General features: G+C 42.9%; 1 protein-coding gene across 1 annotated transcript in view; it reads left to right on the top strand.

The window, feature by feature from the left end:
* Positions 1-27,129, top strand: part of CECR2 (CECR2 histone acetyl-lysine reader) — a 146,642-nt gene that overhangs the window by 33,904 nt on the left and 85,609 nt on the right. The gene's annotated exons all lie outside the window — the stretch shown is intronic.

Genomic DNA, 27,129 nt, shown 5'->3' with positions numbered 1-27,129 from the left:
ACTCCATTTATAATGACTGCTCTGTCGGTTTGGAGGTGGAAATTTGAAGAATAATGGTAAGAGCTGACGAAGTCAAAGAGGGTTCCACTGTAGTGCTGTGCATGCATGGATCACTAACGTTCTCTCACAGGACTTGGTTACAGCATGGTAGTGCCATGCCCATTTAGAACATAGGTTGATCTTGCAGCACAAGTGAGACTGGATTGTGTTTAAAAGCATTCCTGAATTGTTCTACAGCTGTGGATTTTGCAAGCCTGTAGCACAGTAAAATATTGTTAAAACCCAGCTCATTCTCATCTGTTCTGCCGAATACCACATAGTGCTAACCATGTAGTGCACTACCAGGTTGTATTTAAGTCCTGCCGCATAGTAGGTCTTTAAAGTCCAGACAAGGCTTAAGGTGCCCCATTTTCAGAGGGTAAAATTGGGGAACGTAGAGGTTAAAAGACTTCTCCAGGGTCATTCAGGAAGTAAGGAGCAGAGTCAGGAATAGATCCTGTGAGCCTTCTCTCCTCCCAGTCTCCTGTGCTAATCACTAGACTACACTTCCTCCACACTCAAAAGCAAGGTGATACAACACGTAGCTTAATACCAAATAAAGAATGCGGATTAATGTCATTTAGATACAGTAGTTTTAAAAGTCTCTCTAGCCAAGAAACTAGTTTGATTTTTTTCTTTAATTTCATATTGCTGTTTCAAAATCAAATGAAGCAGCTCTCATCCAATGTTCTATTAAAAATTCAATCATTCAGGACAGATTAAGTGTAATACTTCATTACTGTGGCATGTTTGATTTTTAGTAAAACATTTGATATGTCTCATGAATATTGTTTATAATTAATTGAAATGGATATGTGAATTAAACTGGCTGAAACACTTTCAACAAAGGGTAATCATAAACAGCGGTGTGCTGTGCAGGGGGCTGTCTAGTAGAATACCACAGGGATCTGGGTTAGTTCTTGTCGTAACTTCACTAATGATCTGGAAGAAGGAATAAGCAATATATTAATGAAATTCATAGGTAATATTAATTGAGAGGAATTGCAGATGCCAGCCGTGCAAGTGAGCAATAGAGGAAGAACCTAGATAGAGATGAGAAATTTTGATAAAAAATTCACTTTAGAAAATGCAGACTATCATATCTAGGGATCAACAATCTAAAACACAGATATTCAATAAAAAGGTGAAACTTGGCAATTGGTATTGCTAAATCTTGTAACGTTTTTATCCCAAGTCTCTCAGTAGTTGATGTTTTATTTAAAATCCCAGCTCCTAGAGATCATTTGAAAATATGATCTAAGTGTACCCTATACATTTGTAAATCAGAAGGCAATAGAAAGAACGCATTATTTTGAAAAATGTGATTTTTTTTAAAGCCAATCCCATGATTTTTTGGGGGCCTCACTCATAATTTTTGAATATTCTGGGTTAGCAGTACTGAATGTTGCTGAGGGAGACCTAAAGGCGAGAGTTACACATGAGTGTTCAAAACATGAAAGCCCCAAAAAAGCCAGTGAAGTTTTGGATTGCATTTACAGAAGACATCATGCAGCAGGGAAGATAATAGCCCTTCCCTCTGTGGCTTTTGTGTATCTGTACCTGAATTACTGTGTTCATTTCTGAGCACCTGAATACCAAAAAGATTCAAAAATGGGGAGGAATTTATAGAATGAGAAAAGATCAGTAGACTGAATTTATGAGGAAAAATTGAAAGACTTAAACACGTACAGGGTGGCTATGTATTGATTATGCCAGAGGACATGTAGGCACCAAAGAAAATAAAGAAATTGGACATACCAGTAATGGAATGAAATGAAGGAAGAGTGAGTTGATTCTGAATACTGAGAAGAGCTTCCTGACAGATGTAGTAGAGATGGTGAGATGGTCTCCCATGTGAAATGGAAGAAGCCTCCCTCTTGGGACACTTTAAATCTAGACCTGACAAAGCATTAGAAAAACATAGATGGTAGAGAACGTTCCTGGAATGGCAGGAAAATTGACTAGAATTTGGGATCTAATGCACTCTTTGTGTCTCTAATACTGTGATTTTAGAAGACCTTTTGGAAGAGCAACGGATGGCCTGCACTATGAACCAGTAACGCACCCATCCCATCCCGCTGAACAATGCCAGAGCTGATTGACAAAGGAGAGAAATCAGCACTCTTCTGACACATATTTTCTTAGCAGAGGTAGACTAAGGGCTTGTCTTCGTATACAATGACATAGATGCACCAGCACAGCTGCGCCACCATAGTGCTTTAGTGAAGGTGCTACTACGCCAATGGGAGAACTTCTTTCATCAGTGTAGTTAGTCCTCCTTGCCGAGAGTTGTTAACTATGTCAGCGGGAGATGCTCTCCCATCGACATAGCGCTGTCTACATGGGAGGTTAGGTCAGTATAACTACATCTCTCAAGGGTGTGGGTTTTTCACACTCCTGAGCAACATAGTTATCGTGTAGACTATAACGAACCAGTGTTTCAGGACTTAATGGAGAGTGGGAAAGAGTTAGGCAAACATCAGAAATACTGGAGTCTTTCTGATGCATGTACGGCAGTACTCTGGGGATTTTGTGATGGGGAGGGGCCAGCTGGCTGTGAACCATGGTGAATTTTTGATGGGAGTTGCTTTTCCTCTCTTGTTATACAGTGAGAAGAGAAGCCTGACAGCCTTTCCATTGAGTAAAGTCTTGTCTACAATGTTCCTTTTAAGCTGCATGCACACGTGGTTGGGAGCATGGCCGGCACCCAGGCCCTGAACCTGCTGGAATCAACAGAAGCTCTTCTGGTGGCCAAGGGCCAGCAGGAAGCCTTGAGCCAGCAGAGAGGAGAGAGAAGAGCAGGAGGAGGCAGGGGCTCCGGAGGGAGCATGGCCAGCACCTGGGTCCTGCTCTACCTGCCAGGCCCTCCTGTCAGAACCTGTGGCAGCTCCTCTTGGCACTGTGGGAAGCCTCGAGCCAGTGGAGGGGTGGGAGGGGCCAGGGACGCCGTTTAGGTAGTGTGGGAGGTTAGGGAGGCTGTTCGTGGCCCTGTCCCAGGACACATGGAGCCAGCTGCAGAGAAGCTGGTTCCTGGTGCTGGCAGTAGTATCCCAGGGCTGGCAGTGCTAAAATGAGCCTCCGGTCTGGCAGGGGGAAAGGGGAGCCTGGCCTGTGGGCTCCTGCTCTCTGGGCTGCGATGGCAAGTCCCTCCCCGCCACTCTGGGGTTGGGGGGTAGGAACAGGGCTCACTATGAGGCAGAGAGGGGAAGACCCTTAAATCCCTTCCCCCAAGGAAGCATCAAGCTAGCAGAGAGAGGCTCCTGGCAGGGAACAGTAGGGGGGCCTCCTCAAGGGCTGAGGCTCCTGGGAGGGGGTGGGTGTAGAGGCTCATGGGAGGGAAGGCAGGGACTTCTTTCTATGGTTTTTAACTCCAAAATTCTTAAACGTTGACATGTACTCAAACCACGGGCACGTCTGCCTATGTGTCCCGTATGTCTATGTATCGCTGATCTGTCACTTTAAAAAATACTTCACACTTTTCAATGCTGTATGATGTAGGAAGACTTTAAAAAAAGAAAAAAGTGCGAGGGAAAAAATGTAGCGCTGAGTGGAGTTTGTTGCCCTCTCAGAACAAAGAACATTTAGAGCAAACGTTGCTTGTCTACACATGGAGTTATTCAGGGTTAGCTGTTTTAGTTTAAATTTGCACCCAACCTTAATCCAAATTAATTTAGGCACGCCCTAAGCAGAGAAGTGTCTCTTCCCAGTCCCAAGCAGTTAGTACTCATCATCCTAGTTATTGAAACTGCAGATTTAAAAATTTTATTAAAGCTAATGTTAAAATAATGTATATGTTACACAGATTAAGAAAAGAGTATCTATACATCTGGGTATAGTTTGTTTTAAAAAGTCATAAGATACACATAGTGCATAATCAGCAATAACCCAAATTTAGATGAATAAATTTAAACAATACAGTTCAGATATTAGAATCTGAATACTTGGGTACATCACTCATGAAAAGTTATACAGAGAGTTGGTTGTAGAAAACAAATACAGGAATGAGTGTAGCTTGTCCCTCAGTAATTGAGCATTTAGGGTAGATTGTCCATTTGGAAAATACAATCCATGAGGAAAGTATTTCAGTTACTTTCCCCACCGTGCCTCTCATTGGCACTCTAGCTCATCCCTCCTGATATTGCCGATGTTTGGTGATGTGTTCTATGTAGAGGTCCCTCAACCACCTGATGGCGTCTGACACCATGAGTTGCCACATCAGCCAAGTGTAGCACTGACCAATTCCGCATTCTCTCAACACTCACTCGTTACTGGGGTCCCATGCACCCAGGGCTCCGATGATCAGCGCATGTGTCTGAACCTGGTAAACTCTTAGCTCTCAAGGTGTCGGCCAGAGTGGCGTATTTCTCCACCTTTCGAGCTCGGGAGTCACGAAAGGCTGGGGTCCTGTTCTCGAAAGGCACTCTGACGACCACCAGGATGATCTTCTTTCAGTTCTCGTTGGGATGATGATGTCAGGTTGCTTCTATCTAGCTGGCTAATCCATTTTTAATCCTGTTAGATTTTTGCCTAAATAAGATTTTGCAGAGGAGAGTTTAAGAAGTTAAAATGTATTATCAGAATCATAGAAACATAGGACTGGAAGGGACTTTGAGAGGTCATCTAGTCCAGTCCCCTGCATTCACAGCAGGACTAAGTATTATCTAGAAGACCATCCCTAACAAGTGCTTGTCTAACCTGCTCTTAAAGATCTCCAATGATGGAGATTCCACAACCTTCCTGGGCAATTTATTCCAGTGCTTAACTACCTTGATAGTTAGGAAGTTTTTCCTAATGTCCAACCTAAATCTCCCTTGCTGCAATTTAAGCCCATTGCTTCTTGTCCTATCCTCAGAGGTTAAGAAGAATAATTTTTCTCTGTCTTCCTTGTAACAATATTTTATGTACTTGAAAACTGTTATCATGTCCCCCCTTAGTCTTCTCTTCTCCAGACTAAACAAACCCACTTTTTTCTATCTTCCCTCATAGGTCATGTTTTCTAGACCTTTAATCATTTTTGTTGCTCTTCTCTGGACTTTCTCCAATTTGTCCACATCTTTCCTGAAATGTGGCACCCAGAACTGGACCCAGTACTCCAGCTGAGGCCTAATCAGCACAGAGTAGAGTGGAAGAATTACTTCTCGTGTCTTGCTTACAACACCAATACATCCCACAATGATGATTGCTTTTTTTGCAACAGTGTTATACTGTTGACTCATAGTTAGTTTGTGATCCATTATGACCCTCAGATCCCTTTCTGCAGTACTCCTTCCTAGGCAGTCGTTTCTCATTTTGTGTGCAACTGATTGTTCCTTCCTATGTGGAGTACTTATGTAAAAAAAATATTTCCTGTGATCACTTTGAAATCTATTGTCTTTTGTTTTATTGGGAAACTTCTCATACTTATATTATGAAAAATGGAAATAGGTGCACTCAGCTGACTTTCTCTGTACATACATTTTATATACATTTATGTTATCTCTTATTTATCTCCTTTCTACCGATCCAAATCTTTTAAAATAATTGAAATTCTGATTTCAGGAGAATTTCTGGATTTCAGGAATCCAGGTTTTAGATAATTAGGGTTCAGATAGTCTAAATTTACTTGTAATTCTAATTTTTTAGCTAACACTGCATAGAGAAGTCTTTCCAAGTCTGTAATATTTTGTTGTTGCCCTTTTCTGTTTATGCTGTTTCCTTTTTTTCAGCTGGATTGACCAGAATCAAATACAGCAGTGGTTCTCAAACTGTGGGTCATGACCCCAAAGTGGGCCACAACCTCATTTTAATGGGGTCACCAGAGCTGGCGTTAGACTTGCTGGGACCCAGGACTGAAGCCAAAGACCGAGCCCCACTGCCCCGGGCCAAAGCCTGAGGGCTTCAGCCCTCGGTGGCGGGGCTCAGGTTACAGGCCCCCCACCTGGGGCAGTGGGGCTTGGGCAGGCTCAGGCTTCAGTCCACCTTCCTGGGGTCATGTAGTAATTTTTGTTTACTCCTGAGGGCATTCTGTGCCAAAAATTAAAAATTCTGCACACAATATTTTAAAAGTCTGCAAGTTTTATTTGTCAATAAATAAATGCAGAGGCTCCAGCATGGCAGTAGGGAGCACAGGTCACTGGCTGTACAAAGGTGGGAGATCTCCCTGCAGTCTCCCCACCCCCGGGGACACGAACTGAGTGGTGAGGCTGCACCCGACCCTGACACAGCCCAAGGCCTGGGTCTGCCCCAGAAACACCCTGGGGCCCTGTCCCTCTGTACCAGGCACACCAGGTGTGGTGCAGGCATTCTCAACCAAGCAGGATCCAAGAGGGGCTCAGTTTGGGGGGATCTAGGTGTGGGGTGAGAGGATTTTGTGTGGGACAGTCTGGGTGCAGGCAGCTCAGTGGGGTGGGGGGGTCTAGGTGTGGGGGGGATCTGGATGCACAGAGGTTCGTTGTGGGGGGTTCCAGGTGCAGGGGCAATGGGACACTGCAGGAGATTCCAGATGAAGGTTGTTGGGGCTCAGCAGAGGGACCTGGGGGTCTCAGCAGTGGGGTCTGGGTGCTGGGGAGTGGAGCTTAGTGGGGTGGGGGTTTGGGTGCAGCTAGTTGGGGGTCAGAGGTATGAGGGTCTGGATGTGGGGGCTCAGTGGTGCAGTGGGGTGGGACTCATCAGGGTGGGGGTTTGAGTGCAGGGAGCTCAGCTGGGGGTAGTCTGGGTGCAGGGGTGGGGATCTGGAGGCAGCGGGGCTCTGGGTGCAGGGGTTGAGGTTCAGTGGGGTGGGGTTCGGGCATGGAGGACTAGGGGTACAGGGTGAGGCTTGGCAGGAGTGTCTGGGTATGTGTTGCCCAATTGCCTGGCTTTGTAGGTCTTTCTGAAATTCTTCACTATCCTCTCTGTGTTTTGACTGACCTAAATAGTGTCACCATCATATTTTGCCACCTCACTTTTTATACCCCTTTCCAAATCATAAAATATATTAAACGCTGATCCAAGTATCCGTTCTTAGGGTTCCCTATTAACCCCGTTGAAAACTGGCCATTTGTTCCTGCTCTTTATTTTCTCTTAATTAGCCCTAATCTACTGACAGATGTTTACCTCTCACCCGAATGACTAGTTTCCTTAATAACCTGTGGTGATGGATTTTTACCAAAGGTTTTTTGAAAATTCAAATTAATTTTATCTACCAATTCTTCTTTATCTTGATCCCCTCAAAGAATTCTAATAGATTGGAGGAGTTATTTTCCTCTGTAGAAGCCATGCTGGTTTGTGCCTCTGGTATCATGTTCATCTGGGTATTTTATAACTACATATTTGAGCTATTTTACCTGGTACTTACTGAAGGAAGGTTCACTGGTCTGTAATTCCCAGGCTCACTCCATTACCTTTTTTAAAAAAAGCCACAAAAGTGCCTACCCTGCAGCCGATCAGGTCCGACGACAACACCATCATCACCCCAAGCGCCAGGGGCATGCTGGAGAGGACCCTGAAGGCAGCCATCCGCTCACTGTACATGGAAACCCTGAAGCGTAAACTGCACCAGGGTAAAGCCTTCAAACTGACCAGCAAGTGGAATGCCAGCAACCACTTCCTCGCCGGGGGCGGCTTCCCCCGTTTCGTCTACTGGCGGTTCATCCACCGTGCCCAGCTCAATTGCGTCCCGCTCAATGGAGCCGTCTGCCACGGGAACCGAGACAAGCGTTGCAGGAAGTGTGGCTACTCCAACGAGACCCTGCCCCATGTCCTGTGCAGCTGCAAGCCCCACTCCAGAGCCTGGCAGTTGTGCCACAATGCCATCCAGAACCGCCTGGTGAAAGCCATCACACCGCGCCTGGGGGAGGTCGCTGTGAACTGCGCCATCTCCGGTACTGACAGCCAGTTGCGACCTGACATGGTAGTCACTGACGAGGCCCAGAAAAAGATCATCCTTGTCGTTGTCACGGTCTCCTTTGAGAACAGGACCCCGGCCTTCTGCGAAGCCCGAGCTCGTAAGCTGGAAAAATACCCCCCCTTGGCCGACACCCTGAGAGCAAACGGCTACGAGGTGCAGATGGATGCCTTATTTGTCAGAGCCCTGGGCACCTGGGTGCCCTGCAACGAGCGTGTGCTGCGGACCTGTGGGATCGGCTGACTCTACGCACAGCTCATGCGGAGCCTCATGGTCTCGGACACCATCCAATGGTCCAGGGACATCTATATCGAGCACATCACCGGCCACCGACAGTACCAGGAGGTGTGAGCTGGTACAACATCGTGCATCAATTATGAGAAAGGGACCAAGAGACTTTTTCCATTGGACCATATGAACTGGAACCATAAACTCACTGAACATTAAATCTCACCAAATGAGGGTAATTCCATCCTCATCCTCGTATCCACTCATTATACTCCGCACCTGAACATAGCCATTATATGAACAACATACTCCCATATCTCAATGTCTGTACTTTGACCCGTTAACCTTTTACCCCCAAGCGGGGAGATTGCAGATTAGGTATTCCTTACGCCACCCGTTCCTCAACCGAACTTCGCACCCCTTGATAATCTGTACCTTATTCCCTGATGACCAGAAATTTCTATGCTTAAACTCTGTACCGTTTTCTTTTTATTTTAACATCATCTTAATAAAATTATTAAATTTAATGTTAGTGATAGAGCTGCCAACAAAATATGTAATCTGCTACTTCCTTCTTAAATTCCTTTGGAACGCTTGGATGAATACTATCAGGGCCAGTCCGTTTGCAATTTAAATTAATTTGTTTGAACACTATTTTAAACACTGCAGTCTTACAGGACCTCATTGCTATGGTACCTACTCAAGAGGTACTCTTTTTACAGGTGTCTTGCCAACATCCTCTGGCAAAAACTGAAGCAGAGAATTTGTTTAAATTCTCTGTATCTACTTTATCCTCCTCATTTGCTCCTTTTACTACCTGATAGTCTAGAAAACCCACAATCTCCCTTGCAGGGTTCCTACTTCTGATATACTTAAAGAATATATCTTTTAATATTTCTGCCTTTGTTCTAAACTTCTTAGCACGCTTAATTCCTATATTACATTTTACCTAATACAGTTTCGTTCCTAGTATTGGCTTCATTGGGTGGGATTTCCACTTTCTGAAGGATTCTTTTTTGACTTGAATAAACGCTTTGTGCCTTACCATTTTAACTACACTTTTTGTTGCATTCCTGCTTTTATTTTTGTTAAAGTATAACTGCTTTTTGTGACTGTAATACGGTATGTTTAAGTTTCCTCCCTGCTAAGTTTAAAAGGATGTTAACCCTTTACGTCTTTTATTTAAGCTCTTTCAAAACGGTATTTATTTTTTTTAAAACGAACAATCCTTCTTCAGAGAGTTTAGTGCCGCAGTGCTAGTTTATGGAAGGGATCGTACCAAAAGGTTACTGAAGTTAATTATGTCCTGGTCACTGTAACTTTAGTGGTTCAACTGCCAATTACTGCTTGAACCCGTTCCGGTGCCATACTTGTGACTCCTGTTGTTTGCTCCAGTACTATGGCTGGTTGGAAGATTTTCTACCGAACCGTTTTCCTTTAGCAAATGCAGTTCTGTTGGCATGGAAATATTTTGCAAAATCTTGGAGATGTCAGTAACAATGTGTTTTGAAATTTTTTATTTTACAAAAGCTTTTGTTTTCGAAAATATTTGAAATTTTGTTTTACATGCACTACTACTACTGAGTCATGAAATATTAATTGCAAAACAAACATTTCATTTCAAACTGGAATTCCAAATGTTTTCAAAATGAAAACTTTTTGAAATTATTTTTTTTCAGACTTTGTTTCACAAGTAGTTTAAATTTTTTTTAGTTTCTATTCAGATTTGGAACAAAAACAAAATTTGAAGTGTCGGTTTCCAGCAAACAGGAAATTCTGAGTTTCAACCAGCTCTATTTAGTACTCGCTGTTCCAAGAAGCAATTATTTATGTTGTTAAATTGTTTCTCCAAAGTAGCCCAATGTAATGTTTGAAACATTAATAGTTGGATAGTTGAACTCGCCTGTACTGCTGTTTTAGCAGATTTTGGTGCTGTCAGTGTCCTGAGGCAGGGGCAGGTTGTATAGTCTCCATTACTATATTTGTATTCTTATAACTTAGAATTTGTATCCCAGATTCTACTACAAAGTGCTCTTCCTTCAAATCACTTTTCAATAAAAATCTATGGAAATTTTAGTTATAGTGTGCTGCCCCACCTTACCCACACACCCAGGGCTGGCCGTAGACCAAATGGTGCCCCAGGCGAGGAGCATCTTCTGCGTTCCTTCACCCATTTGTTAAACTCTTGAATACCTTCTTTCTTATTGCATTTGTAGCGCATTTCACAACTTTGATGCATGATTTGCATGATAAATTTGCACGCTAGGATCTGTAAATCTGTAAGCGTGGTGCACTTCCCCTCCCTCTCCCCTCCCCTCCCCCCCAAGCCCGGCACTCCGGGCAGTCACCTGGTCCGTCTGCACCTAAATATGATCTGCACACACCCTGCAATATGTAATTTGCCTTTCATGTATAGTTTAGATCCAGATACTACAATATAACGTTCTGCTCAGTTTCCCCGTGAAGTCATGTTTACAGTTTCATGTCCCTGGCATTCATTTTCAGAGGAATTGTAGTTTGTCATCACCTTAAATAAGGCTTCCCAAGTCTTTTATCCTCGTTAATTTTAATATTCCTTTCCATTACACCTTATTAGATTTAATTTTCCAAAATTTGTTTCCTGAAATCGCATATCTTTGTACTGCTGTGTTCTGTGCCTCATTCTGTACTATGCTGCAATCCAATAAACCTGTGGCCAGTACACAGAATTCAAGTATTCTTTTTGGATACTTATGGTCATCATCCTAGTGTCTGAGGACCTGACAAGCATTTGCTAATTTATCCGCACAATACCCCTCTGAATTAGGAAAGTATTTTGTCCATTTTATAGATGGGCAACTGAGGCACAGAGTAAATAGCTGACTTGCTCCAGGTCATGAGGGAAGCCAGTGGCACAGCTGGGAAGTGAACCTTGATCTCCTGAATCTGTCCAGTGCTGTAACCACAAGATCATCCTTCCTTCCCAAATCATTCTCTTTACTGCCAGCTCTCTTCTATTCTGTCCAGGTTCAGATCGCTGCCCATCTCTCATATAATCTCCTGGATATTGCGTACTTCTTCAAGCTAAATGAACACATCAAACTAAATGACATCTTCCTCTCTTCTCCACCTCTGATAACTTGCCTTGAGGAATTGGAAGGATGGTGGAGTTTTTACATCTTGGGTTTCCTCCTTCCCTCATCCCTTCCCCTCCCCCCCTTGTCACATCAAGGCTCCCATAAAATCACATCTTTGCTCACTCTACATCTGAAATCCCCTTCCTTATATATATCTTCTGCCAAAATTCTCATCCATACCATTATTATCTCTGTTCCATATTACTTTAATTTCTTCCCAGGGCTCTCATCTCTTGTCTCTCCAAATCATTCAACACTCAGCAGCCAGCATTTTCTGTATCTGCCCTTTAAATCTGCTTGAATCTCTCCACTAACTTGTCTGATTCTGTATCAAGTTTAAGCTGTTCGTTCTTACTTTCAAAGTTCTGCACAGTGCTACTCGGGCTGCATGTCAGCTGGCCTTTTCTCCTATGCCCATGTTTGTGCTCTGTACTCTGCCAGCTACTCTCCTTTCACAGGAATCTCCTTTTTTCCCCACATACATCTGCTCCTTTATTCATTCTGCCCCTACACCTGGAACAGCCTCCCTCCTCTGAAGTTCTTAGCCACCTCACTCTCCAAATTCCTGCTAAAGACTCCTTCCAACAAGCCTTTCACCACTAATCTTCCTCCCCTTTTCTCTTACCTACTGTACCAAAAAAAAAAGAAGAAGAAGGTAGGAAACATACTTGAAAGGAAAAAAAAATCCTGGAACTATACAAGACTTGTCAAACCTAAAAACTACAAATGCACATTACTTTGTTATACCCACTTGTCTTTTCTCCTGCCACATGCATCATCTTATTTAGGCCCTGTCTACATTCAGGAGTATGTGGAGTACCCAGTAGCTTCTATTGAAATAAGAGGAAGCTGCTGGGGCTCCAAATTTTTGAAAAATCATTTACGTGCCTCAATACAAACATTGGAGCCTAATTTTATACATCCATTAAAAAAATAAATAAATAAAAAATCTTGACATGAACTTTGCCTAGTCCCAGCTCAAGCATGGATTCATAGTGTTCCATAGCAGCCTGTAAATGTGGGGAGATGAGTTTAATGCATTTCCTCCGTTGCTCCTTTGGAACCAACAGGTCTAGTTATAGTGTAATCTGCAGTTTGGAGATGGCCATTGTTTTAGCCACACTTACTATGGAGGTGCTTATTGTGGCTCTATAGTTAAAGTTGAGTTCCATTGTGCACATAAAGCAGGTATTCAGTGTCTTTGTGATGTATGGAAAATATAGTGTAACCTCCCCAGGCTTCTTGAGTAAAGAATTAATTTTCTAAGAATTTATTAAGTAAATCCGTTAACAAAGTGATGAATTAAATTTTATGTAATTAAAAAGGAATAAAAAAACCCAACCCTGGGTCGTTTCAGAAATGTAATATCTGCCAGTTTCTTCTTTGTCCAGATGACCTTAATAATAGAATAACTCAAACACTTAAAATTCCCCATAAACTTAAAACTCTGAACTCTTGTGCATAGACTATAGTTGGAGAAGTTAGGTTGAATTAAGTCAGATATATTAAAGATTGTTATATCTAATGGTTATGGTTGTATCTAATGGTTATGGTTATATAGGCTACCGGGCTAGCTCATGATGCTCTTAGGTGGGGCCAATATGTTTGAAATGAGAGGTAGCAAAACCAGTCATTTACCAATGATACCATGGGGCGGGGAATATGGGAATAAAAAATTGTCTTTAAAAATCAGTTTAATTTACTCAGGGATTACAGACACTAAAATGTTCCTTAATCATAATCATATAGTTATTGCATGACCTCACTACAGGGCAGAGTTGAGATGTTTGGACTTGCATTTCCACAGTTTACCATGTTTGGATTTATTTAAAGTTTAACCTTAACTCTCAATTTCCTGGCTTAATATTATAATATAATGCTTGGTTTTGGGATAATTACAACCTCCCAGTAATGGTTGGGGTTTTTTTTTACACTGACTTTACTGATACATACTCTCAACTTTAACTCCATTGTAAAGTAGTTTTTAGTCTGGGAATAAGATCATGCTAAATTACCCTGAATCCAGTGGCTTATTCTGTCCCCTCCCAATATTTGGGACTCCTGCTTTTTGCCATTATGTGAGCTTGTCCTTTAAAATGCTTAGCCATTTGACATTGTATATAGCCAATGGTGAGTATTCGCATTTGTGCAGATAAGCATCTTGTGCCAGAAAAGTTAGATACTTTTTCTAAAGGATGAATGCAGTGGACTAGGCTGTATTCCAGCTCTTTCAGAAATGCTGCTAGAACAAAGAACTGGTCTCCCTTTTTGTGCCTTTTATCTCCTTATATGCTCCCTTTCACCTGGAAATCAGACTGGCACATTGGAAACATGCCCCTTTCAGTTCGAGAGGCAGGTGGGACAAGCTGGCTTTGATTCCAGGCCCCAGCTCTGCAGCTTGGCTAGAAATCAATGTGGCTGCACTTTTGAAATGCTTTTAATACAATGTTAAACAAGGTCCCTTGAGCTCTGGCCCTGCATAAGGAACTTATGTTTCTGGAAAGTGCAGAAAGTCAATGACCCAGGCCTGGCCGTGGTAGAATTCTGCTGCCGTTCAGCTGAGAATTTACTCTGTGCTGGGGTTTATTTGAGGGGGAAATGAAGCTTGGTTGTTGTGGTTTGATAACTTCCTTCTGTGCGAGTAACCCTAGAATGGGCAGAGCTGACAGTCTCTTGAGTGGAGGCTCTTTTGATTGGGGTGGATGTGGTTCAGAGGTTACTCAGCTGAAATGACCTCTGGGATCTGCTGTGTGCTAGGAGAGAATGAGTTGAAAACAGTTTTTGGGTATGCAGTGTGGCTAAAAAAAATCTTATGCTTGGTTTGCAAGAAATACTATCGTGTCTACCAACAAAGGTGATATTCAGGCACCTTTACTCCATAGGTGAGTTGAACAAGTAGGATCATAAGAATGCCATAATCAAACTGTTGGTGAATCCCATCTTTGGAAGTGGGCAGTATTGGATCCTTGGCAGGTTTTGTGGGATACCTTTTGGTACAGGCTCAATATATATCACAGTATGGAGGGCTGGTAATGGCAACAGCATGGCTATAAGTAGCATGAAAACACGAGGCTGTCTGAAGAATTCTGAACAGAGATGCGGGCCTTCTTCTCATAGAGCTATGTTGGTTTTTTTCATTATTTGTACCATTCCCAAAAGTGTGCTGGGCACATTACAGAACACACAAGATCCAGTCCCTTCCCCATAGAATTTACAATCTAATTTTAAAGAGGATGGAATATGTGCAGTAATAAAGGGGGAAGAGAAGACAAAGATAACTGATGATATCAGTTCCTCAGGTCTGTTGTGTGCACATCTTAGTGGTTCCATTAGTCACATCTAACAAATATAAATGGTAGTTGTGAACATGGTGTTTGCATTCTGTGAAAATCCTTATGCTGGAGCCAATATTGGTTTCCAGGACAGAACTTCTGAAAACATACTTATTTTGTGAAGCAAAGCTATGGCAGCCGTTCCACACCCTGAATGTTATGTTTTGCCTTAGTGTTTGTTATTTTGGTATCTCTCTCTATTTTAACCCCTGAAAATCAGGGACCCTTTAGGGCATCGACATTCTACTTGTATGGTGATTATAGACTTGTAGGGAGAGGGCACCATGCAAGGGAGATCTAGCCATTATAGTCTTGTCTAAATAGACATTTTCCTTAAAATCTCCCTTCTAGTTCACTATTTGTGGTTCAGCCCCGTTTGTGGTAGCAACAGTGGAAGTGTTAGTGTACACCGGACACAAGCGTATTTACCACTTTGTCATCTAGAACTGCTTGGAGTAGGGTTAGACAACATGATGCAAATGCTTGTGACCTGAGTATCCTGGCAACACCCATTGTTGCTAGTATCAGTTGAGATGAACCCTTACAAGAGTTTTTAAGAGAAAAGCCTCCTTAGACAAGATCTATACAGTCTCTCTATCACTGAGAGGTCTGTAAACTATCCAGTTAGATTCTTGTTGTATTAAAGATAGGAGATAGTGATAGGAGATTTAGGCACTATCTCTGTTTTATAGATGTGGGAAACCAAAGCATAATGTTGAATTGACTTGCCCAGTGTAACACACAAGCAGTCTGTAACAAAATGGGGACTAGAAATTGAGTTTTCTTGTCCCCAGATCTGTGCTTTAACCACAAGATCATCCTTTTCAAAAAGTTGTATATGCAAAAAAGGTTTAATAAACCTGTTATTAACTCTGGTGCTGTACCTAGTGAGGAATCAAATTTCTGTTCTGACAAAATTAAGCCGTTTCAAAGACCCTGGCCTTGATGCAAGTCACAGTCAGTCCTTGCTGTGTTCCACCTCCAGGGTCTGTTGCCACCAGTTTAGTATTTCCTCTGCTAGGAGTCTCCTTAGTCTGTCATTTCTGTGAAATGGAGAGAACTGTGTACTGCTGAGGGAAGGTTTCCAGTCAGCAATTTGCAGATAACTGAGGACAAGTTGTATGTAAATTTTTTTAGTCAGTTTAGCCAATACACAAAATGGCTTTTATACAGAATATATCTGAGAAAAATATCCAGTCTATGCACTAGAAAGATAAAAGAAAGATGGAGCTGGTAAACACTTTACAATCGTTATGTAGAACAGCATGACAGGCCTAGGATCAACTGTGTATTGTCTGATTCCTAAAGACTTGTAAGAGGAGCTCCATTTCACTCTCCTTAGTTTACTCTGGTGTTCACTATCTGCCCCAGCTCTGGAAGTAGCTCTGGCTAGTTCATTGTCATGTCTGGCCAAGAGGTGTTACTCTGAGTTGTTTGCAGTGATGTAATTGTAGTAATACCCAGTTACTCACAGTGAGTCACAAAGCGTTCCAGGACCTTAGGCCTAAAATTGGGTTCTTGTCTTAATTTAACAGTTTAAAACCTGCCCCCCAGATTTTGTCTTCTAATCAGACTCTTCTCCCCAGCTGTGATTAGTGGAATGTGAATTCCTGCCGAGGTTCCTGGTTCTTTTCTCAGCTGCTCTGAGTGGTGAGAGCAGCCGTCTTGGTCACTAAGCAACACGTTGGGTCCTATTTGGTTTTTTTTACTAGCATCCTGTGGAAGATGACGGCTCAGTGGAGCAGGGCAGAACTGTGTGTTCAGCAGGAGAGCTGAGGAAGTGTGGAATTCCAACTGGGATTGAGAGGCCAGCCTGAGAATGTTAGCATGCAATCACTGAGGGACAGATACATTCAGTTTCTACCAGGCTTTAAAAGCATGGGGGGGCCTTTGTGTGGATCTGAAGACATTTTGACATGGAGTTGAAGACTGCGCTATGAGTATTTGAAAAGTTAACTTCTCCTTAGATTTATTTTAATGGCTTGGATTCTACAGGGATAGGCACCATCGAAAATAACTGAGATACATTTGCATTAAGACAGGTTTCAGAGTGGCAGCCGTGTTAGTCTGTATTCGCAAAAAGAAGAGGAGTACTTGTGGCACCTTAGAGACTAACAAATTTATTTGAGCCTAAGCTTTCGTGAGCTACAGCTACAGCTCACTTCATCGGATGAAAATTTAATTTGACATCAAAATACACAGACACTACTGTATTGATGTGATACATTTCCCCCACCTTCTATTAAAGACTACAGTTTTTGTATTAACATACAACTCCATTGTGGAAGTTGTCTGGGGGCAAAGCTGGTGCTTCTGGCAGCTAAACAGGGAGTAGGGTTGTGATTTTTGCCACCTCGAACAGATGGAAAGCAGTTTGGGACTGTGAAAGACGCACATTAGCTGGAGGTTTCTGCTAAATGATCAGCAGTGAGCTAGTTTACAATATGACAGATTTCAGAATAGCAGCCGTGTTAGTCTGTATTCGCAAAAAGAAAAGGAGTACTAGTGGCACCTTAGAGACTAACCAATTTATTTGAGCATAAGCTTTCGCGAAAGCTTATGCTCAAATAAATTGGTTAGTCTCTAAGCTGCCACTAGTACTCCTTTTCTTTTTGCTAGTTTACGTTTGTCTTCCAATGTCGTCTTTAAGCTTCAAACTAACCCCACTGAGAGAGGCAGTTCACACTTCTCAGAGTGATTGTTTCAGGCTGCCTACATACGCAGGATAACAATATGGCATCGGTTTATGCTCATTTCACCTTTTCAAAGTTTTCTTTGCTAAAACCAAAATATATTTTTGATATGGAAGTTTGGATTTCGGAGTACAATTTTGTGGCAAGAGGAAATGCTATGCAATCATGGAATAGATGGGGCCCGGTGCATACTGACAGCAAGCTTTATAAACACCATAGTTCCAATCTGTTCAGCTTCAAACAGAGATCTGTGGCTTCTCCGTGCTTTTACTCAGAGTAAGTATTATCCTTATTTTCGATGTTGCTAGCACTATGAGAAGACCAATCTCCCTGTTGAATCACTGGCTATGGTTTATTTGTGGTAGGTATTTAGATCTGACTGCACTGGAAGTAGCAGGGGATAGCAGCTGAAGGGGAATTAGAATGGCTGGCTGGAAAGATGAAATTAAAGGGAAATGCAGGGCTTTAAACCCTTTTATATCTTGGTGGTGTTTTCCTTTAGCATTGCATCCTGCTTTCTCTCTGGGGGAGTGCAGTGTGGTGTGGGAACCTTTTCCTCAAATAGAAAAGTTGGACTATTGCTGTGGTTGAAGATGGGCAAGAAGATGGGTCCTCCTCAAGTGGTAATATCCCTGTGTGTGATAGTGTAGGATGTGGGTGAGTGGTGGAGGTGCTCTTCCCTCTATGCAGGACTTTCATGGTGCTAGTGTTCCAAACCACTGCTTGGCTTATATGGCTGCTGTTGTATCATGTCTCTGACAGGAATGATGGCAAACCACAAACTTTAGTTGACACTTTACAACAAGGAAACTAGAAAAGTGAAAGTTGGCATGAATAGACATGTTGTTTAGTCTAAATATGCAATGAACCATGCAAATCCCTGTAGAAAGTTAATACTATTTCAACTAAGACTTGAAACCTTTACAGAAATTTTAGCCAAGTAGTCCACTTCAGGTATTGGTGTCCATTCTTTCTCTGTCCCCTATCCACATGCTGGGCAGATGAGCACTACAGCCAGACCTAAAATGGAGAACATCCATATCCTGATCTCATCCTCTGGCTGGAGAGGAGGAGTTTTGAAATCAGATTATTACCTCAAGCCTTTTGGCTTTGGAGCTACAGCCTGTTCACCACATTGCCAATGGGTTTAAAAGCTTAACAGAACTCTCAGCAGATACTCAGGAAGCCTCTTACTGTAGAAGATGGCGACATCACAGGATCAGCTGTTCTGTATTTATCACACTGCACTGTAGTCACTGGATCTAAACCGATGATGCCTCTGGGAATAATATCGAGCACTGGTGTATAGACAGCAGATAGCAGTGCTGATGCTATTCCCTAATAAAGTATGTGATTGCAGTCATCTTACAGCGCTATGTAAAACATAGTTGCTACGAGCTTTGAGCTGTTTGTAACCACATGGCCAGTGAAGGGGGACACTAAATTGCAGTATGTGTGGATGGGCTCCCGCCTTCACCAAGTGAAATACAGCTAGTGGTTTGTGGATGGGTGTGTCTCAAGTTTTTGGAGCTTAAAAACTTTCCATGGTTTATGCAGCAGTGTGTTAACTGCAGAAAAGTCTAGCATCTACTTAGCCTCCTGCTGACCTCCATCCCTCTCCCCTAGAGAGACCAACCTAGTTATAAAGTCATCTGTCATCCCATTAAAAAAGTGGAGCTTAAGCTATCTGTTGGTGCTGCTGTCAAATGGTGTGAATGCAGCTGATATACAGGTGGTACTAATGGGAGAGATTCATTCTAGGCAACAAATTGTACCTTGCCTATGAGGTACAAAATAAGGCTGTTCCAGATATTCGCGTGGTTATTGTCTTCTCTTCTACTGAAGTGCTGTATTTTCAACTACAGAAGACAAATTTGTGGGTGGAGCCTGCACATTTTGTCCCCCTCCTATTTGAAGCATGATCAGTGCTGTTCCATTTTAGAACCTGATCCTTATTCTTCAACCAGCATAACTGACATATGGATAAACGGGGTAGATGATCTGCTCTGGAGGAGAGGGGATTTTGAAAGGGAGGAGCTATCTGTTAGCGAGAGAAAACAGCGTGATCTCCAGGTGATTTGTCTGCTAATAACATTGCTGAAAAACAGAGGTGATGCATTGGCTAGAACAGGAACCTGGAGTCTAGACTCCTGAGTTATCTTATCAGCCATGTCACTGAATAAAGTGTGCCCTTGCTAAAGTCAGTTGTTCTGTGGCAGTTTCCCTACCTGTAAAATGGGGGATATTACCGCCTTCCCTCACAAAGGTGTTGTGAAGCTTCATTAAATGTTTGTTAAAGCTTTAAGAATTTTGGAGAAAGATGCTATCGGAGTGCATAGTGCTAATATTTGATTACTGAATAGGAACCACTAGCTTGTTACTGCACTGCTCCAAATGTTCTGCAGCCCTGGTAAGAAACTGTTATCAACACAAATTTTAAGCCTATTATTTTAAGGATTGAGACTGCACAGTGCAAAGCATAAAATACAAAACACAGCTAGACCTTGCCCCAAATGGCTTACAGAGCAGACAAGACACGATGGAAGCCCAGAGGAAGGAGTACATTATTGTCATTATTGATACGCAGCTTTGGGGCATTGTGGGCACGTAGGTTGAACATTTTAAGCACTGTTAAGATAGACATTGGGGCCTGCTGTTATTTGTATTACTGTAGTGCCTAGAAGCTGAAGCCAAGGACCAGGATGTCATTGTGCTAGGTGCTGTACAAACAGAACAAAAGCCCCAAAGAGCTTACAATGTAAGACAAGAGACAACAGTGCAGGCAGACAGGAAGTACAAGGAAACAATGAGACACTATTGGCTAGCATGATAGGCAGCGCTCTCAATACACCAGCATCCTCGCCATGGGCAAGGTTTTCTTAGGGGTCACAGCAAAGGAGAGTTTTAGGAGGTACCATGCCAAATCATGTTTAAATATTCCAGCCTGCATAAAAATATTCTCCCCTAAATCAAAACACGCTTCAAGTCCATCAACTGTTGAAGTTGTATTCAGTTTTTTCAAATCTAGTTAAGTTTAACTTAACCATATTCAAAATCAGTTCACGGAATCTGTTTTAGAGGCAGGAGCGGGGCTGGTGGGGAAGAGGAAGACGAAGGTTTTCCCATCATGCCTCTGATTCATGGGCAGCGGGTGAGATTTGTTTTTGCCATTGGCAGTTGAAGTGGCTGTCAAGTTTTTCTGGCCATTGTGGAGTCATGCCACAATCTCTCTCTGTTTTTTTGTTTATAACCATCTCTTTTGTATTAAGCTGTCATCTCACACCTCTACTCAACCCTATTGTAACACTATGCCCCCTGTTATAATGGACTCCACATAGACTCCAAAGTGTACTTATAAAAAGTGGAAGGGGGAGAAACTCAGAAGTCTCAAAACACACTAGCATAAGAAACAGATTTGAAGAGCAAAAAAGATGGAGGAAGGTTTTTGTTCTCCTGCCACCTTCCCTTTGCATCAGGAATTGCTATTTCCCATGCAGAATTTGCTCCCACCCTTCCTATACCCTTCGTCTCTGCGTACAAGAGCCAGTAAGCCCAAAATATTATCTACTGGGGCCACTGAACTGTTGCTTGTTGTTAAGCCTCTTCCTCTTTCCCTGTGAGACGGCTGTAGAATGCTGGCTGCTTCAGAGTTAATAGTCCCGGTGGATGAGGTGCCAAGAAGCTGTTTCCTTGAGGAGAGCTGTCGATTAGGTTCCTGTTGCCAGGAGTCAGGGCAGCAAGGGGGAGGGGGGGGAGGTTTGACACTTAACTCTGGCATTGTCTTTTGTCTTTGCTGTGGAGGCAGTTCAAATACAGAATGGCGAGGGGGGGGCACTGGGGGGGCCCACTGGCGCTTTTAGCTCAGGAAGCCATAAAACACTTGAGCATCTTATTGAAAATGGGTAATAGACGGGCTCTTGTGGTGCAACTGCCTACAGGACTGCAGGGAAGCAAGGACACTGGGCAGGTTGGGAAGGGGTGCTTCGCCACAGCTGTGGCTGGCAGGAGGACTGCTGCACAAATACAAATCTGAATGGTGTTGCCAAGCCACCTATCAGTGAAATGAAGGCACAGGAGCCAGAGAGTAACGTTTGTGTGGCTGAGGCAGTGGGAGTGGAATCTCCTGGCAAATATTTGGGAAATGGACATCTACTGTCCATGACATGTAAGTTAATCTGATCTGGAAACTCCATCAGGATCTGGAACGTTCCAGATTTCTTTCCATGACTTCTACCTTTTACCAAAACATCCAGTGTGCTGCCATCTGGGTTCCTGGAGTGGGGTAACCTTAGGGATCCCATTTTTTCTCCTCCCTCTTCCATTCGCTGCAATTTCACAGCCAAAGAGGGCCTCTGTTGTTTTGGAGCCCATTAGCTCTCCTAGGTGCTGGGTGGATGGTATAACTTGACCGCAACATAAAACACTCTCTAGGGCCAAGTATGCTGCCTGTGCAACAAGCTCAAAACCTCCCCCTCAGGATTCCCCTCCCCTGCGGGGCAGCATCATGCTGGGATTACCAGATCAGGCAGCCGCTTTGGGCTCATCCAGATATAGCTGGATGTTTCCCAATCAACAGTCTTTAACTGGGATTTTTGAATAATTTGAATGGTCTCTTCTTAGTTTACTTCTGACTGTAGTGTGGAAGTGGGTCTTTGTGGGTGTCATTCCTTCCCCAAATATGAGTAGCATGTTACTGTTCACCTGTGGCTCAAGCTATCCTGAGCAGGTTAGTGGAAGAATCTGTTATAGTCTGTGATCATTTTCCCTGTGTTGATTCCTCCCATTACCAAAAGGGATTGAATGAGTGTTCTCTGGGATTTTCCTGGTGATATTTGAGGGTAAGGGGTAAATACAAGTTCAGGGGTCCAGGGCAGTTAAACTGGGAGGAGGTGTCACACTCTTATATCTGGCATGTATTGCAGGCTAGTACTGTCTGCTTTCAGAAGCCCAGTGTCCAGATGAGGGTGGTTGCTTCTTTCCCCAGCTATGAGAACAGCTGATTAAATAATGGGAGGGGGAAGTGGGAATGGTCAGGCTGAGATGTAAAGCAGATGTGTCAGCCTTGGGGAACCCTTGGATAAATAGTGTGGATTGGAAGTGTGATAAAAAACCAATTCCAGGTTTCCCCATCTTTGTGCCTAAGCTGGACAACTGTATTCCTTTCTTTACCCCTCCATGTGGCATGCCCTTTATCTTCTGACCAATTAATTTTTTTCAGAGAAAAGCTTGCAGTCTTTTTCAGAGGCACTAAAGCTATGTCACAGATGAGGAAATGTTCTCTGTGAAGAACTTGACTAATCCTCAGGAATGCTTTTTAAACCCCTGATGTCCACACATGCAAAGTGTTTCATCGGATTTTTATGTGTTCCAAGGACTGTTTGGAGTAGATGCTGCTTTTCATCGGGTCCAAGAACTGTCTCAGGCAAAACTATTTCAGACTACACTGTTTTAGCTACACTATAGATGCAGAGTAGATGAAAGTGTGGAACTGTGGGATCAATACCCAGAAGGCATTGTCACTGAAAGTTTAGTACGGCAAGAGTGGTGACACAAAACAAAAGAGCATGGGGTTATTAAAATGATTTGCAGTGGAGAGCATGGACATACCTAACCTTGTGTGCTAAACTGATTCTGTCCAACCAGTTCAATTACAGGCGGGTCAGTTCTCTAGCATAGACATAGCATTAGAATTCTGTCCCATTACCTCATCAGACCAGTCTGCTTGCCTTTCAGAACACCTGCTCTCTGTGTCCTTAAACGTTTAGTGCCTGATGGTTTTGGACCTGGCTTCCGAAGCAAAAGCACCCAAATGTTGTGTTCCATGGTCCATAGTGACAGCTTGTCAGAGAGCTGGAGTGTCACCGTTAACTTGAATTGACCTTTCATCAGAAATAAGTGGACACAAGCATTTTTGCTGGTTTCTATATCGTCTCTGAGTTGATGTTTATAACAGTTTTTAGGATATTCATTGCTGGGATACCAACACACTAATTTTCATTATTTTGTTCTTTGAGTTCACCAGCAGTAACCTGCACGTGTTGATCAGCTTTATCCTCACCTGGACACTGAAAGCTGCTTTTTTGGATTCTGCAGGCACAGATGCCTTTGAGCTGTACTTGTAACACTCCAATTATTGGAAACGCCCCTGCACCTATGTGTACCCTACAGACCCTTCAAGGAAGGAGTGAGGTAGAAACTGAGAACAAGATACAACAGCAAGGGCAGAATGTGTTTATAAAAGTTCCTTAACAGTACTCACTTCACACACAGACTTTCAGGGCTTCTAATAGAGCATTGAAAAGGTTAATTATACCTGCCCGGGGTTGTCAGTAAGGGGAAAAGTGGGGAGTAATGTGACTCCTAAGCAGGGCAGAGTATTAGCCTGCCAGACAAGCAACATCTCTCAAAGCAGAACTGCAAGCTATTTCCTAGCTAGTGCTGAGGGATCTATTTCTGCCCTCTCGCCTCCCCGGATAACCCTGCTTCAGGCCAGTGCTTCTCCTTGGTGAGGTGGTTACCCTTGCTCTGTGCAATGTGCTTTTTCCCAACAGCCATTGCATGACACAGAGGGATTTAGTCATGGGGCTGGGGGGAGGGAAAGACGTTAAACAGGCTTTTCCCTAATGAGCTGTGACGCCAGCTGGAGAGGGGGAGAATCCTGCTTTTCTCCTGTCCGTTGCTCTCTGAAGCTACAGAGGAGGAGGAGGAGTAACTGGGTCCCCCCTCTGCTGATTTGCTGCCTCTTCTGTTTCCTTTCTGTTCTATCCCCAAAGCATTTTGGCAAGGTTCAGATTTCTGTGCTCACAGCTCAGTGCTCAAAGAGAAAAGGGAAAAACAAAGGGTTGAGGGAGGGTGGTGAGGAGGGAGAGTCACTTATTGCCCTATCCCAGGACTGAGCTCTGGGCCAGAGCACTGAGGGGTAAAGTGAGTGAGAACCTTGTCTTTCCAGTGAGAGTTTCTTCTCGAAGTGCTGTAATTCCCTGCTGTTATCGTTCTATCATCTCCTGCTTAAACAGTGCACTAGCGATCATCTTGGCTGTATTTCCCCTTGTTCGGACTGAAGTTTAAAAATGTTCTTTCTCTTTTCATACAAAATCTGGGTTAATTGAGTAGATGAAAACATATTAAGAGTATCATGCTAATTCTTTGTTCTCAAGCTGAAACATTAGAACTGCGCTCTGCTTAGTCCCTTTCAGGGTGTGGTGATCCTGCCAAGTGTCCATCCCTACAACTCCCCTTGACTTCAGTGACAGTTATGCACGTGGAAGAACTGCAGGATTAACCTTTTAGGTTAAAATCTTGCCTTGCTGGAGAAAAAATGACATTAAATTAAACAGACCAGTCAGTTGACCACTCGGCAGGAATTAAACTAAAAACCCTGTTCATGCCTGACTGTTCACATTGCATCACCCACGCAGCAGTAGAAAGAAAGATCCCTCTGGGAAAGATTACAAGTCATTATCTTTTTTAAACAGATACCAAAAAGATCACAAGAGCTGTTTGGGTCTGTCAAACATTGGGCTGACACCGAGACTGTGACTAACCCCTCTTCTTGCTCTTTCCTAAAATTTGGTGTCGGTGGAGGGGAGTGATCCCAAGAGTCGGAGATGCTGAACTTCTGGAAGATGAGAACTCAGCTGAGTTTCCGCCTTCCCTAATCCCACTCCCATTTTAGTTCTGGTGAAGTGTTTGTGTTGCAGCTTTAGAACTGCTTTAAAGCCCAGTTGTCCTTTTTTCCTCCACTGGTTGCAAAGTGACGGGGACATGTCTGAAAAGGTAATGTTAGGAGTGTGCCCTAGGTTTGTATTTTGGTAAATAGGTTTATACCACTGCAGTCCTGGTTGGTCTGATTCCTCACATGTACGTCATCCTCCTTCAACAGCACTTTGCCAGCGCCTTATAGAATGCACATTGCATCTTCACTAGTGACTGGTGAACTCTGACTGTGTAAAGGTCAGAAGTTTTCTACCTCCACCCCCTGTACTTTGAAAACAATCACAGTAGATACTAGGCTATCTTAGTGGATTGTGTCAACTGTTTGATGAGTGTTAGTCAAACAGCATATCGAAAAGGTTCAGGGGAAACAATTTGTACATACCTTGTTAGAAAAGCCTCCCACATCCTGGCAAAGACAGAACGCTGAGTGACTGATTTAATGCACAAAAGTAAGTGCCCTGCAGACAACAAGGGTATTTTGGGGGGTGTATGCCCTAAATGGAGTAATCTCATGGATCTCCTTTCTTTCTGTGTCCTAACACTACATGCTCCATGAGCTGGACTTTGTCCATGGTAAGTTATCTGAACGGGCAGATGTCTTGTCACACTGCTTACCCTTTTTTTCCAAGCACATTTTATTGGAAGATGTAACCCTTTAAGCCCTGCAGAAGGTAGATACTGCCAGAATGTTGAGCATTTACCAAACACATTCTTATGTACCTTATGATTCCTATTAATATAGAGATAACATTACCTCATGCAGGTGATGGCAGGCCTAACCATGGGCCACAATATCTTTTAATCATTATCAGTATTGTCTAGTGGCTAGAGTAGGAAACAAGCAACTTCTAGGACTCTATTCCTTTCTGCCACTAATGTGCAGTGTGGCCACAGGCAAGTCACTTACCCATGCTGTGCCTCAGTTTCCCTATTTGTAAAATGTGTTTATCTCCCCCACAAGGGATATGGTGAGCTCTGTTTACAAAACACCTTGTAAATGTGTAATGTGTAAATCAAAAGTGGTGTTAATGGAAAGATTCCATCATACGTTCCCAATAAAATAATACAAACAGCATTTAATCATTTTAATCGGTTATCAATAATTTTATTGTTGTAATAGCAGGAGTCTAATCAAAGAGTTCTCGGCACTCAAAATGTTTTTCTCATTATTGATTATTCTTTATTATCTAGCCATTAATATAGCCATTTATTTAATAGTGTGTTGGGCAACATCCAGCCATAAATCTGTATTCAGTCTATTGTATACACTAAAACCATAAAGAATAGTCTTATGACTAGGCTATCTATCCATACTACATTTTATTCAATTAACTCTTGCTGTGCACTATCAGTAGTTATTAATGGAAAGTAGATTGCTTTGTGTCATCTTGTGAAGTTTTTTTAACTAAAATTAAGTATTTTTGGTATTGCATAACATTTTAACCATGTTGAGTAAATATGAATCTGTGAATTACCAACAGAAAGAAAATTACTAGTACATTATCTCAGTGCATACAAGATTTGTATTAATCACTGTTTAAGAAGTTTATCCTTTTTATAGGTCACTTCCTGTATTACACATTCTAAGTGAACTCCTTTGTACTGAAATAAGCCATGCTATTTCCCACTGTTCTTTCAAGGAAAGGGAGTTTGGGTACAGATCATGTGGTGTGACAGCACCTTTTCTCTTTTAAAAAATGTTTTCTGAGAGCAAATTCCCTGATTCCCTTCAGGGAAAGGAGCAGCATCTCCATTTGTGGCCTCTGTCCCTCCCCCCATGCTTTCTCCTTTCTCTGCTTACCTATCTGAAATCGGCTGCTCATCCTAGGTGAGTGGGATTTTCAGGCTGTGTTCCTGAACAAGTGTTTTAAGAGCTCACCACTGAAGTAAGGAAAACTTCCCCTGGTTAAGGAAGAAATGCAGGCAACAGAATTAAATTGTTCAATTTCTGCCTTCTTGCCTCCCATCATCCTCGGATGGAAGAGGCTTTGTGCTACTTACTAGATTACAGTGCCTCAGCCTCACTGGAACAGGGACACCCCATCTTCCATATCTGCTTCTGGACAGAAGGCAAGGGCTGGTGCTAGTAGGTGTGTGGTAAAACCTCTTCAAGGTTTACTTGTGAGTCCTTGTAAGGAAAA

The sequence above is a fragment of the Lepidochelys olivacea genome (genome assembly GCF_965140295.1).
Source record: "Lepidochelys olivacea isolate rLepOli2 genome assembly, chromosome: 1".
Classification (NCBI taxonomy): domain Eukaryota; kingdom Metazoa; phylum Chordata; order Testudines; family Cheloniidae; genus Lepidochelys; species Lepidochelys olivacea.
This window is presented reverse-complemented; position numbering and strand designations above follow the sequence as displayed.